General features: G+C 29.8%; 1 protein-coding gene across 3 annotated transcripts in view; it reads left to right on the top strand.

Moving 5' to 3' along the window:
* Positions 1-14,213, top strand: part of Dmd (dystrophin) — a 2,014,880-nt gene that overhangs the window by 824,586 nt on the left and 1,176,081 nt on the right. The gene's annotated exons all lie outside the window — the stretch shown is intronic.

A 14,213-nucleotide genomic window follows, 5' to 3' on the forward strand; every position in this document is an offset into this window, starting at 1 on the left:
TGACCTGTTGCAACACAACAATAAAAAGTGTAATTTTCTCCAATCTAAATTTGCTTTGAAAATATGGAACACCAGCTGGAAGGGAGCTCAGATGGCTTTTGCAGAATTGGAAATATCCTTCTGAGCATGCCCAAAACAAATGGTTAAAAATAATTAAATCACTGGCACCATCTGTGAATCATTCCAATTTTCAATGATTACTTAAGACTCTCATTGTATGGAACATATTCTGAAAACAGATGAATAAAATTAATTCAAGTATATAGCTTTTCCAACTTTGAATTTCACTAAAAATGAATTACAATATTTTCAAGTTTGCTAAGTTATTTTATAATTCTTCTGTCCTCCTTTATGAGACAATATTTTACACATTGATATATGTTTGAAATTTGTTTTATTTTAGAAATAAAAATGAAACTTCATTATAAAATGATTTTGTTTGAAAGCATTCCATTTTTTACTGTTTTATTTAATCTTTTAAGTATAGTTCAGTATCCATTGAGTAACAATTTTCTAATAGAAAACTTAAAAGTCCAACTTGATTGCATTCTTAAATTTAACACCATATTCTATAATGAACAACTTTAAAAATTATTAAATGACTAATTTTACACAGTAAAAAAGAAATCTATATTTTGTAACGACAAATTTATTAATAAAATATACATGGATTATATGAAAACAGAGAGGTTGTGTCCACACAAGCTTAAGATATGCAAATTAATTGATAATTTAGAGGTATTGTTAACTGTTTATCTGGATAACAATGCATTGGTACTTGTTGCCAGAGTAGATTAATTAGGAAAGTTTCTAGTAGTTCCTTGAAAATAATGTTCATTATAGTGTCTTCTTAACTAATAGAATGTCTATGTGGCAAAAAGCAATATATGAATTGCTCAACAATAGAGTTGGCTATAATGTTTATAACTCCTTTTGTGAAAACAGACAATATTCAAAATTTGTTAAATGATTACTATCTAGGCAATAGATATACATGAAGCATGTGAATGATATTAATCACACTGTATTTTAGTTTCTTAGTTTATAGATATATTTGACTATTTCTTATGTGGAAAATCACTATAACAAAGCTACATCCATTCATATATTATCTTCCTTAGTGGGAAATGGACTTTTAACTGCCACAAATTTACACAATGCTTTCCATATCAGTGTCTTTGCATTTGTGTTTCTTTTTAATTGATCCTGCTTTTCTGCTCTGTTTGTTTATTTTGTTTTTGCTTTTTTGCTGATCTCGGATCATCTTCCAAGATGAAGAGTGAATATAACTTGTCTGATGTCATTCACAATATTTTCTCTATCTGCCAGGTTTTCGCTTAAAATATTTATTGCAATCTTTTATGTTTACTTGTTTATAATAAGTTGTTTCCTACAATTTGAATGCAAACTGTATAAATGGAGGGATTTTGTCTCTGTCTTGAACCAGTGTTTCCCAGTAGAGAGAGTCTGGCTCAGAGCAGGTACACAATAAAAATATATTGAATGAATGAATGAAATTAGCATATTCCTTTTGGAATTCCTTGCAGTTTTAAGTTATTTTTTTTCTGTATTCTTAATCTAGTGATACCCCAATGCTAGTCTTCAAAGTTTTCATTGGTCCACAAGGAAAGAATAAACACACAGGTGTGCACACACACACACACACACACACACAACAAATTTGAGCTTTTCATAGAGCTAAATTCATATAATAATTGTCATTTGTTATATACTTGTGGCCTTCTACAGTTTGGAAGGTATTAAAATGATTTTCTACTTTTAAACTTTTTTTATTATTTTCTTACTGTGTTCTGTACTATAAAAAGTAAAGGGTGGAACTTTGTGAGGTTTCCTAACATTTTTTGGTGATATTTTTATTGATCGATGCAATAAAAAGTTTTCAAACCATCAAGTTAGAGAAATTTATTCACATGAAGGGGCAATATTCCTGCCAAGTTTCTGTGTTGGTTGCTTGAAGCTTTTAGAATGAGGAAGGGAAAGCACTAAAAACCCATCATCACCTCCAATTTTAATGATCTTTGGGGCAAAAAATACTAGTCCCACAAGAGTTACTCACTGGAATGAGATGCTGGAATTTTCTTTTATTCTCTGTAAGGAACAAATACAAGAAATATATAGAGGATAAAATTAGGGTATCACAACATCTGCCAAATATATTTTCTGTACAAACACAAATAATAAATGTACCAAAATAGTATTTGTTTATATTTTCATCCTCTGGATTTAAAACTGTTTTTGATTGTTGCAGTGATCTAAAGAACTCATAATAGTATCGTTTGTTAATGCTGTTTAGATTCCAAAAGCTAAATTTGTTTATTTTAAAACATGAGAGCTACATTTACTGTGCTTTATCCAATTTGAAACTGAAAGCATGAGGATTAAAAAAAAAAGACTGGGCAGATGCTGTGTATTTAGGTTAATACACATACTTTCTTTATATTCTTCATCCAAATAGCTATAACAAAAAATATTTAACACAGTTGTTTCTAGTTAGCATTATTTTAGTTAATATTTTAAAAATACTTTGATACAAAAAGTATGAAAACAATAATATGACAAGTATTGAGTGGAAATTTTTTTTTAATTTGACAAAATACTTTATTATAACTGTCTTTATAAAAAGATTTTGGGAAAAAAGTTATATCTAAGACCTCGGGTAATTACCATTTTAAAACATATGATTGAAAATGGATCTGAAATTGATCATTGAATATTATTTCTTAGAGTCAAAACTTGTAAATTCACTGGGAAGAACAGTAGGGATTAATATTGAGATTCTTGTCATGTTAAATACAGTGATAATTATTAATTGGAATATTAACAGAGAACAAACTACCTCAAGAGGAGCTAACATGATTGTAAACCATAGTTCATTAAGTGAAGGTGTTATTCTGGAAACCCTAAGAAAGTATTGAGTATTATTTTTAGTAATAGAAATTTTTTTCAGTGCTTATAACCTGGTAAAATAGATTATATGAGGAAAATACTATTAAATACAATAGTTATTGTATACACAGCAATACATCATTTATTCAGAAGTCAGATGAACATATTTATAACTTAACTGGAATCAAGAAAAGTATTTTTTTAAATGCCTCTGGATTATAAGTTCATTTTACAAAGTTCATAAGCTTACTTGTATTTTTATAACATGACTTTTCAAGTTCTTTTTTGAAAATCTTCTTATTTTGCTCTAATTTTTAGAGATAACTCTAATGAACTTAATTAGCTTCTTTTTCTACCCCTACTAGAATAGAAACCAAAAGTAAATGGAAAGAATAAGTGACCAAAACAATAAATAATAGCTGCAATCCACTAAGGCAAAAAGAGTCTAGATTTTATAAGGAACACTTGGTCTTCTGAAAATCTTTAGCACAAGACAACACAAATGCCAAGGGGTAGGGAATGGGGAGAGGAGAGAGCAAAAAATAATTTGTCCTTATCATCGTTTAATGGATTTGATTTATAGCTATATTACTTGTTTTAGTGATTTATACACAAAGGTAAGAAAATCATTCAATTCTTGCCTATATTTAAAAACATTCAAATACATCACAATATATGGCACATTAGCTCTCTAAATCAAACTACTGCTACCAACTGAACTGTACCTCTATGTGTATATCTATGTGTACATGGGCACACATGCATTTATCTTTTTATGTTGCATATAAGCTTATTTATATAGTTATACATGTTTAAATACAAGGTTTGTAAATTATACACTTTTCTTTTGAGAAAATGACTGCTGAACTCATCATGGTAGTGATATTTGTAGTTTATTCTCCATCTTTTATTCACATTCCCCAAAGTTCTGTTTTGTAACTCCCTATGTTTTATTGCAGGCATATAAATTATTGGAAATATTTAAAGGAATAGAATGTGGGATAATAAACACATGTTATTTGGAATTTGGTCCTGTAATTTTATAAATACTATTATTTATAAATCACAAAGCTACTATTGTTCCTTCTAAACAAGGGCATTTGGAAGATGGCTAAAACTATTAAGACAAAAAGGAAAACTCTTCTGCTTAACAAACAGCAATTAAGAACACATGGGAACCTTTGAAGCTATCATTTTGAAACTGCAAACATGCACTAGCTGTCATTTTATTATTCTTAGCTAAATTTCTACTTTGACTTGAGTATTTTGTCTCCTTAGTTATATTCAGGTTAATTGATTGTTTATAAATTGAACATTCAAAACAGATTTAACATAGGAGGCTTTCATATAACAATGTTCTTTTCCATTTGCAATTCCTCATCCATGTTCAGGATTCTTTAGTGCCTAAGGATAATTCTCTTTTCTTTGTGTGCAACAGCAGCCTCTAGTCTTTGCCAGGACTCTTCAGTCAATTGGGTATCCATTGAGCATCAATATTGTTGTAGGTGGTATTATAAAATTCTTTCAAGGTGCAGTCATCCTGCCTTCTTATGTGCTTTGTCTTGGTCTATGTTCCATAACTTTCAGAGTCAATTACTAGTTTTTGCTTTCTACAGCTCTGATTGAAGTAATAACAGCCTGTTTTGGTAATGCCAATTGGAAGGGTCCATGCTTAACTTACAACCATGTTTAAAAGAAATTCACTACTGCAATCTCTTATCATTTTGCTTCCATTATATGGTTATTTTTAATGCATTATAATATTAGCTTACAGTTCAATCAATATAACCATGTATTCAGAAAACATTGATACTCTTCATTTCTTCCTACTGCCAATTCCATTGTCTCTGAAATAAATGTTCAATTTAGTATTAATTTTGTTTAGTATATTCTAAACTTCTTAACTATAAATATATATATAGATATAGATAGATAGATATAGATATGTTTTCACTATTTTCTAAAAGTATTACATCATCCTGTATATGACTTTTAAGAATTAAAGTCTATCAAAAACATTTCTTCAGTTGCTACATGCAAATATAATACATTATTTTTAAAAGCCTTAAGAGATGAACCAAAATTTTTCCTAATGTTTCTCTACATCTTTGGATTATTGGTTAATAAAAAGTGATGACTTGTAGAATATCTATTTTCTGTCATTTTAAAAAATTTTCTTTGTGGATATATCATCTTTTTTATAATGTCCCAGTACTGTATAAGAATAATATCCTTTTATAATTATACACAAAATATGAATGAAATTTAGCTTGTTGTTTTAAATAAAACCACCTCTATCCTTGATTAGATTTTTATCTGTTTTCATCTGTCAAATTATATGCAAAGTGCCAATTAAAGCTGTGATTTTTACCATATTCTCCTTTCATTTCTAGTATGTTTTACCTTATGTAGAATGCATCCAAATTTTTGGTGCATAAGAATTAATGATTGCATTAATTTTTTAAAAGAAATATATCTTTTATTATTAAAATGATTCTCTTGAATCCATTCAATGTTTTTGGCCTTGAACTATACTTATATTTGGTATTATTATGATGACCCTCACTTTTTAAAAGCTGTTTTCCTGATATAGCAACTTCTTTCATTATATAATATACCCTTGTATCTTTGATATATAATGATTTTTGGTGTTGTTATTTAATTATTTAAAATTGATCTCTTAAAACCAGTCAAAATAAACCTAATATAGGGTGTTTTCATGTAACAGTGCTATTTTCCATTTGCTAGTCCTCACTCATATTCAGGATTCTCAGACACTCAAGTATAATTCCAAGATTATAAATGGAGTGTTTACTTTAAATCATTCTGACTTTTTAAATCTTTTGATACAGAATTTAACCAAATTCATTTTTAATGATAATTTATAACCATATAGTTGTTTAAGTTCATTCTGGTCATAATTTTATCATATATTTTATGTCTTTCCATCCTTTGTCCATAATGTTTCAATTATCTTTTTTATTGCATTCTTCCACCCCTTCCAGGTAATTTCAGAATACTGCCCGTATTCCCTTTTTACTAACACTTAGTTTCTTAACTTGAATAATTTTGAACCTATATTTCTGACATGTCATGCCAAAAAAAATAAGATTACTCTTCCCACCAAGATGATTTACTCAACAAATTTCTCATCCTTTTCAAGCCAAGATAAAGTCTTTTTAAAACCAATAATTTGGTATTTGAGTCCTTGGCTACTGTTGTTTTCCCTAATGGCATCACTTCTCTACTTCAAGTTGCATCATCACTTAAATTACACTGAAATGTGCTAGGAGTGTAGCTTAGTGATAAGTTGCTTGCCTAGTGTGCTCTAGGTTCTATCCTAAATGTGTTAAAAACATTTACATTTCCACTATTATTGACCCAGAGAACTTAACCAAAAATCTTAGAGTTTACTGTATATCATTTCTCTGTATTCTTTATTTCCCCTTGTTGTGAAATCTCTTATTATAGATTTTTTCTTTTTTTTGTATATTAGGCTTTAGAGTTATATATAATAGTGGGGCTGATTTTGACATAATCATACTTGCATGAAACGTTAGTTACTCCATTTCAGTCCCTGTACTTCCTCTTCTCCATCCTCCTGCCTCTCCTTGTTCCTCCTGCCTTTACTGGTCTTCCATCTTTATTTTTAATTTGGTTAGGATGCTTGAGAAATTTCCTCACAAAACCAAATTAGAATGTGCATTTGTTAAATCTTCAATTTTCAAAGTGTTCTTTCTCTTTTAGTCATAATAATGGATTTGTTGGGTAATAACAGAATTCTTGAATTTCTCTCCTCTATTTTCAATGGGTGCTATAAATTGTGTACCACCATCATCTGGTTTTCCTGTTTTGCATTTTTACTGTTTCTTAACTTTCAGGGAGAAGTCTAATTCTAGCCCAAGTCTCATTTTGTACACTTAAACTCCACTTTCTCTAAAATTCTGTAAGGTACTACATATTTCACCCCTTAAAGTTCATAAATTTAGGAAATGATTCAGTATATTTCTATTTATGTGCCTTTACTTATTCTGTAATCTTTTTTAGTACTTGGATAACACTTTTAGATTTCACAAGTCAACTTTTTAGCTCAGGGAATTTCCCTTCATGATCATTGCTTTTATCTGCTTTCTTTTGTCAATCTGGTACTGTCCTCTAAGTCTGTCGTTGATTATTAGGATTTCTATTTCTTTCAATTTTTCTTTATGTTATAGAATACATCCTTTCCTCTGGCTGATTCTCCAAAACTCAAAATTTTATTTTTATTAATAACCATTCTCTTTTTTCAAATCATTTAATGAACTTTTAAATACAAGATAATAAGCTTCCTGAACTCTAATGTTATTTTTTAAACTTTCTCATTTTTATTAAGTCATTCTTCTATTTCTTCTAGTGCATTTCTTCTATGGACTTTCAATTTTGTCTAATTTCTTCAAATCCTTGTAACCCTGGAAGTAACCTGTCATTTTTGGGGGCTGGGGGGTATTTATTTATTTATTTATCATCTCATGCTTAAATCAAAGAGTTTGAGATGTCTTAACACAAGAAAAATTCAGGGTGAGGGTTTTGATGTATACTGAGTGATTGGGAAGCAACAAAGATAATGTAAGTATTTTTTTTCCTGGTACACTATAGTTTAACAAGCTGAGACCTCTCCAGAAAAAAGTATGTATCGGAAAACATCTCTGATGCCATGAATGGGGGTTGGAGGTAAGGCTGTTCTAAGCCACTTGGTACAGCCACTGTTCAATAATGCTCACATGAAAAACCAGCCAGTACCAATCCATTCTTGGGTCAAGTAGATCTTCTTAAATCAGTGGTATCCCAGAAATCATACCACCTACACATTCGAAAATCATCAGAGATTATCTTTGTGTCAATCAAAATCCTTTTTCGTTCACTTCTCTAATAGGCCATATTTAGTGGCTGAAATTCTACCAAGTTACTAATTTATGTTAATTCACTGAAAATTCTTATTAAAATGCAAATGTTGTCCTTTGAAGGATAACACTTTAAACCACTATAAGCCATTAACACATTTTCAAGATTCAGTTTATCAGTTTAATTAGATAATAATTGAGCTTGCCCCTGAGGAATTAAGTAAATTTAATGATGCAGAATGGAAGAATCAACATGAGGCAGGTCAATGAGCAGGTCCATCCAGACCTTTAATACAGGACACTATACATGTCTGGCCTCCTAGAAGTATTATATACTTAAAGACTGGCAAATTCAGCTTTCCTTGCAGATCTCTTTTACTGACAGTCAGCCTGGATCTAAAAATTCATTCTAACTTTGGAAAACAAATATTTGTATAAAAGATGATTTTCTACAAAATTTTACATTGATTAGTTTATGTATTTTTAGTGAAATTTTTAACGAGAGGTAAAATAACCTTATCACATTTTGTTGATCAATCAATTAATGAAAATTTGGGGTTGATACCCCCTTTTGTTGTTACATAAGTTTACATAAGCATATTTTTTACATGGTGGAATAAGTGGAAGGAGATTATCAAAGATTGAACATTTTCTCATTGCTGTTTTCTCTGTGTAGGGTCATAACAAAATTGTTTGGACCCATTAGACTCAATATTCAAAGACTTTCTCCCAATGACTTAATTAAAACCTGCAAGTCCAAGTACTGTTGGAATACTAGTACTCTCATATCCTTTGTGTGTATACAAAATACTGAACATGGCTGAGTAAACCCATAGTGATTTAATTTGTACCATATTTTTGTTTCTTTTTTCTAAATGCTTTTAACATTTGAAATGTTCCCCCTATAGATTAATCATTTTTTTTTATTTTTGCAAAAATTTAATTGTTTGCTTTGCTTTTTTCTCTGTACAAAATCTATGAAGGATCCAGGGGAAATAAATAAAAATAGTCCATCTTTGTTTATTACTCTGGAAGTATCTCTGGAAGTAAATTTGTATTTCTCTGACAACTTTGAGACTAAGAGAATGGACCATTTATCTAAGATGACTTATGTCATTTCCATTTAATTCATTAAGCACCAGAAGCTACTTAAGGCCTGGAATCTTATTTGGGTTTCAACCAACATTATATTATTACTTTTAAACATTCTACAATAGTTAAGAATGTCCTTTAACTCCCCTTTTTCTTTTTTTAAAATTTATGTATTTTAATTTATTATACATGACAGCAGAATTCATTTCAGTTCATATTACAAATATAGAGCACAATTTTTCATGCCTCTGGTTGTACACAAAGTATAGTCACACCATTCATGTCTTCATACATGTACTTAGGGTGATGATGTTCATCTCATTCCACAATATTTCCTACCCCCATGCAACCTCCCTTCCTCTCCCTCCCCTTTGCCCTATCCAAAGTTCCTCCATTCCTCCCATGCTCCCTGCCCCCATTATGGATCAGCATACACATATCTGAGAAAACATTTGACCTTTGGTATTTTGGGATTGGCTTACTTCACTTAGCATGATATTCTCCAACACCATCCATTTACCAGCAAATGCCATGATTTTATTCTCTCTCAATCCTGAATTTGTGTATATATACCACAGTTTATTTATCTATTCATCTATTGAAGGGGATCTAGGTTGGTTCCACAATTTAGCTATTGTGATTGTGCTGCTATAAATATTGATGTGGCTGAGTCATTGTAGTATGATGTTTTAAAGTCTTTTGAATATAAACTTAGTGGGATAGCTGGGACATCTCTTTTTCATGAAGTTTTAGTATATACGAATATATTTTAATATATACCAATATATATCTGTGCTGTAGTGGAATCTTTGGTTTTGCATCAGAGTAAAATAAAAGAAAATCACCAAACTTGGAGAAAAAAGAATATGATAAGATATAAATTAACAGATTTTCCTATCATGATTCAATTTATTAATAAATAAATGTATTTTGAGGATTCAACATCTTTATGTTAGCACTATGAAGTAAAACGATGACCCCATCACTATATTAATTTTATTTAGACAATATCCTTTATTAGATTCTAAATGTATTGACATATTTTCTGTGTAGCATATTTATATGAAATATATTGATATTGTGAGGCATATGTCTTAATAATATGGCATATAATACATTTTTCTTCTTAAGTATCTTTGACTTCATAACTCATAAATGGGCCACTAGCCACAATGCATTTGAAGGGGAGAAAAGTTCTTTAAATCATGGAGGAAGACATTTTCTGTTAAAAATCCTGATATAATGCATCATTTCTTTCAAAACAAAATTGCCTTTATCTCATGCAGTTATGTGACCCTTCAAGAAACAAATTTTAAGTAATGGAAAAACGTGATAACTCAACTTTCAGAGAAACTAAAGTTTATTTAAAACTTTATAACTGATGCCTATGCCTACTTACATAGCTCAAACTCTCAAAACCATTTTGACTTCAACTTTAGTTCATACAAATCATAGTTGTGTTCTATAATAATCCTTTATAAGTATTGATTAAACTTTCTATTTTTAAATAAAAATAGGCAATTTTGGACTTTTGACCTTTGTTACTAGAAAGTAGGATAGTGTATTCATTTGGGTATATATAGTTAAAATGAAAATGAATAGAGAGAAATAAAAATGAATTAGTATGGGTATAGCACTTCCTAATGATGCATGAATATCTATAATGATATAAGATGGTAAAGAATGTTACCAAAAGCAAAAGGTTAACCAGGATTTGTACATATCATAATTCAGGAGGATATAATTATTCAAGGAAGAACTAGTGAAATTCAAATGAAAAGGCTTAATCTCAATATGAGTGCATGGGTTTTGCATAAAGAAGAAAAACTGAACATGATACTTCCAATTACACTGATTTTTAATAACTTTCTAAAATTGTTATTAAACCAAACTGGAAATTATTCAGTGGATATAGTTTATTCATTATAAACATGCATAACTGTGTCAAAAAGAATGATATACTTTTGTTAGGGGTGTAAAGGGATTGAGCCCACAGGCACTTAACCACTGAGCCATATCCCCACCCCTTTTTAAATTTTTTATTTGGAGACAGGTTCTCACTAGGCTGCTTACAGTCTCGCTAAATTGCTAAGGCTGGATTGGAACCTGTGATACTCCTGCATGTACCACTGTGCCCAGCAAAATATACTTTAGAGGAATAAATAGTAAACTAGATCTCCAAATGTCTGACTCTCTTGATTTAATTTTTGGCAATTTCTTGTATATGAAAATTATGATATGTTCCTATATATTAAAATTATCATATGTATTAGAATATTATAATAAATTAGAATATTATAAAAATTGAAATTTTATAAAACATTTTTCTTGAAACTGAGTTGATAGTTTCATAGTAGTATCAGAGTTATTTTGAATATATCTATTTCTCCCCAAATTTCACATAATCCTACTTTAGTTTTCTCTATTTGGTTGATCTGTACTACTTAACGTGTTATCTATGATCGCTGGATGCTATATATCAAGATAGTAGAACAGAAAAATCCTCCCATAAATAAGTATTCATTAAATATATGGAATGCATATTTGCTATTCTGGGTTTATTTTATAAAATATAGCTGAATCTGTGACCAAAGGTAATTTTAATAAGAGACATTTTAGGAATTAAAGGCATACTAATATATTTTTGGTAAGAGGAAAAAGATTATTTAATTAGCAGTAGTTTAGGACAGCAAAAATTGTAATGGTTTTCTCAATCAGATCTTTTCTAAAGTAAAAGATTCCACCTTTCCTTTTCTTTGGTCTTATCAATTGTAAAGGTTTAAATATTTCTAAATGTTCAAGAAAAACTCTTCATGCTGTATCTGAGCATAGGATGGACAGGATGTGGCATGATTAGTCCATTTATTTTCACGAAGGGACACCAATTGCTCCAAGACCTATCTCTGATGATCTTGAAAATGATCTCAATATGCATATTAATAGAGCTTTCTATAAAATGACCAATGTTTCTTTGAAGGGTATCATAATAAGGTTAATAAAGGCTTCAGTTTTAAAGAATATTTTTAAAATAACAAAACTTGTTTCTAGAACCAGATGTAAAATTTCAATTATTTGAAAATTTGGGGATTTGAATAGATGCCTTATGATGTGACCCTAAAAGAGTATTCCATTGAGACAGAGGTGAAAATGCTTTTTATTTTGATGTGTTTTTCAATGTTTATTATGAAGGGGAAAAAGTACATTAATTCGTAGGCAATAAAAAAAAATCTATGTCAGACACATGTGATCAAGTAGAGAAAAGCTTAACAAATGAGAAGCCAGAGGACAGTGTGCTGCAGATATTCTCAGAGCCCTAGTTTGGAACTGCAGCTGACCTTAGATATTTTTTGCTGAGACTCAGCATTCCAGTCTTCAGAGCTGTGTGGTTAACACTAATTATTAAAGTAAAACTCATTTAAAGTTCCTCTGTGCAAATTAAAATATAATTAATTACAAATGCCAAAGAAGTAGAAATTTGGGTTTTAAATCTTTTTTTCAGAAAGTGAATCTAAGTTAGTAGTCATATGTGAGTTTTAGTGTCTCCTTTCTTTATTGTATTTAGCTTCTCACTTCCTTGCAATCTATAATTCATAATTACTATGTTTATAAGGCACCAATATGCATCTAAATAGCTGAGATTATGCCACATCTTGGTACTGAACATTAAGAAAACTGCATATCAATAAAAAACAGAAAAAAAGATATGAAGAACTGTCAATTATTTTTCTTTTAAGAAAAAATCATGAGAATAAACTTCAAAACCTTTTGGAATTCACACATTTTTTAATGAGACTCAGAAGTTCTTTAAATATTTTGAAGTTCTGTCTAATTCACAAACAACATCTTGGTTAATACAACAAAATAATTATTAAAAGAAAAAATGTAATCTGTCCTCCACCCAACTCTGTCCCTAATAAAACTGTTTTCTAAAAGTAGGAATAAAATGCATTACATTACAAACAAATGTAATTGCATCATTATATAAAATGTTATAAGAATTATGCTTGTTATTGACGATGTAGGTTTTTATCTCAGGGGTTAAAGCAACTTATACAATTAAAATCACAAATCTATTAGCTTGGAGATTTTGTTAAGAACAACATAGTCATCTGACTGATGGAATGCATGTGAGTTACAATAACTTTGTTTGACTTGCTCTACTGACTCTAATACTTAAACTCCATAAGTCGGTGGATATTTTACACTCAAATACCCCCTGAATTTATATATAATATATATGTATATATATGTGTATATATGTATGTATACATATATATGTATATATATGTTGTACATACATGCATATATATACATATATGTCTATATACACAGATATGTATGTATACATATATACATATACATAGATATATGTATACATACCAATACATATACATATACACATAGACCCCCTGAATTTTATATACACATATATATGTAGTATGCATATGTATATGTGTATATACATGTATGCACATATATAACATCTACACATGTGATATATATATGTATGTACATACAAAAAATTCAGGGGGCTATGTGTATAAGTATAAATCTATTTTTTAATTGTTGAAATGTTTGGTTTGTAATGGAGAATTTGAGAATTTGGATTTTGAAATCTATGCTGAAATGTTGAATTGTCTTCATCAAACTTTATCTCAAGTTTCTAATATCACTCAAAAAGCAAATTAGAAATGTATATATATTTCCATTGATCATGCAGAAACATGTGTCATGGATTTGATTATGATGTATACAATAAATCAATTTTGTAAAATGTATGACTATGTCACTTAAAGTTTAATCTGTGCAATTCTGTGAATTTTCTACATCATAATTAGATGAGACATCTAAATTATCATGTAAGTATTGAGTATAAAGAAACCTGGGCCAGATAAATTAAAAGAAAATAAATTGATCAGCCTATAATTTTGACTCATGTTTGTGTAGGAGTCAGTCTGGGATCAAAAAGTCCATTTTATTATAATTATTGCAAAAATGAATATGGTATTGTTGAAAAAGTCTGTGTAGTAATAAATGGCTGTGTTAGCATGCTTATTGTCCAGCTTTCCCCAGAGACCCTGCCACTTAAATCCTCAGCTGACCCTATCAACAGACAGGTGGCATTTGATCAATTCAAAACAAAGTTACTGGGAGAATAATTTCAATTACAAAAAATGTTGCTGCCTATACTGTAGACAGAAGGGGGCAGAGGTCATCCATCTTTATAAATTTGCGTGCCAAATGGTATTTATTTCTTGCTCTTAAAAAGAATAGGAAAAGAGACACCACTTGCAAACCCTCAAAAAACTGCAAATTCTGATCACTCCTAGCACT

Source organism: Urocitellus parryii, chromosome X (genome assembly GCF_045843805.1).
Source record: "Urocitellus parryii isolate mUroPar1 chromosome X, mUroPar1.hap1, whole genome shotgun sequence".
Lineage (NCBI taxonomy): Eukaryota > Metazoa > Chordata > Mammalia > Rodentia > Sciuridae > Urocitellus > Urocitellus parryii.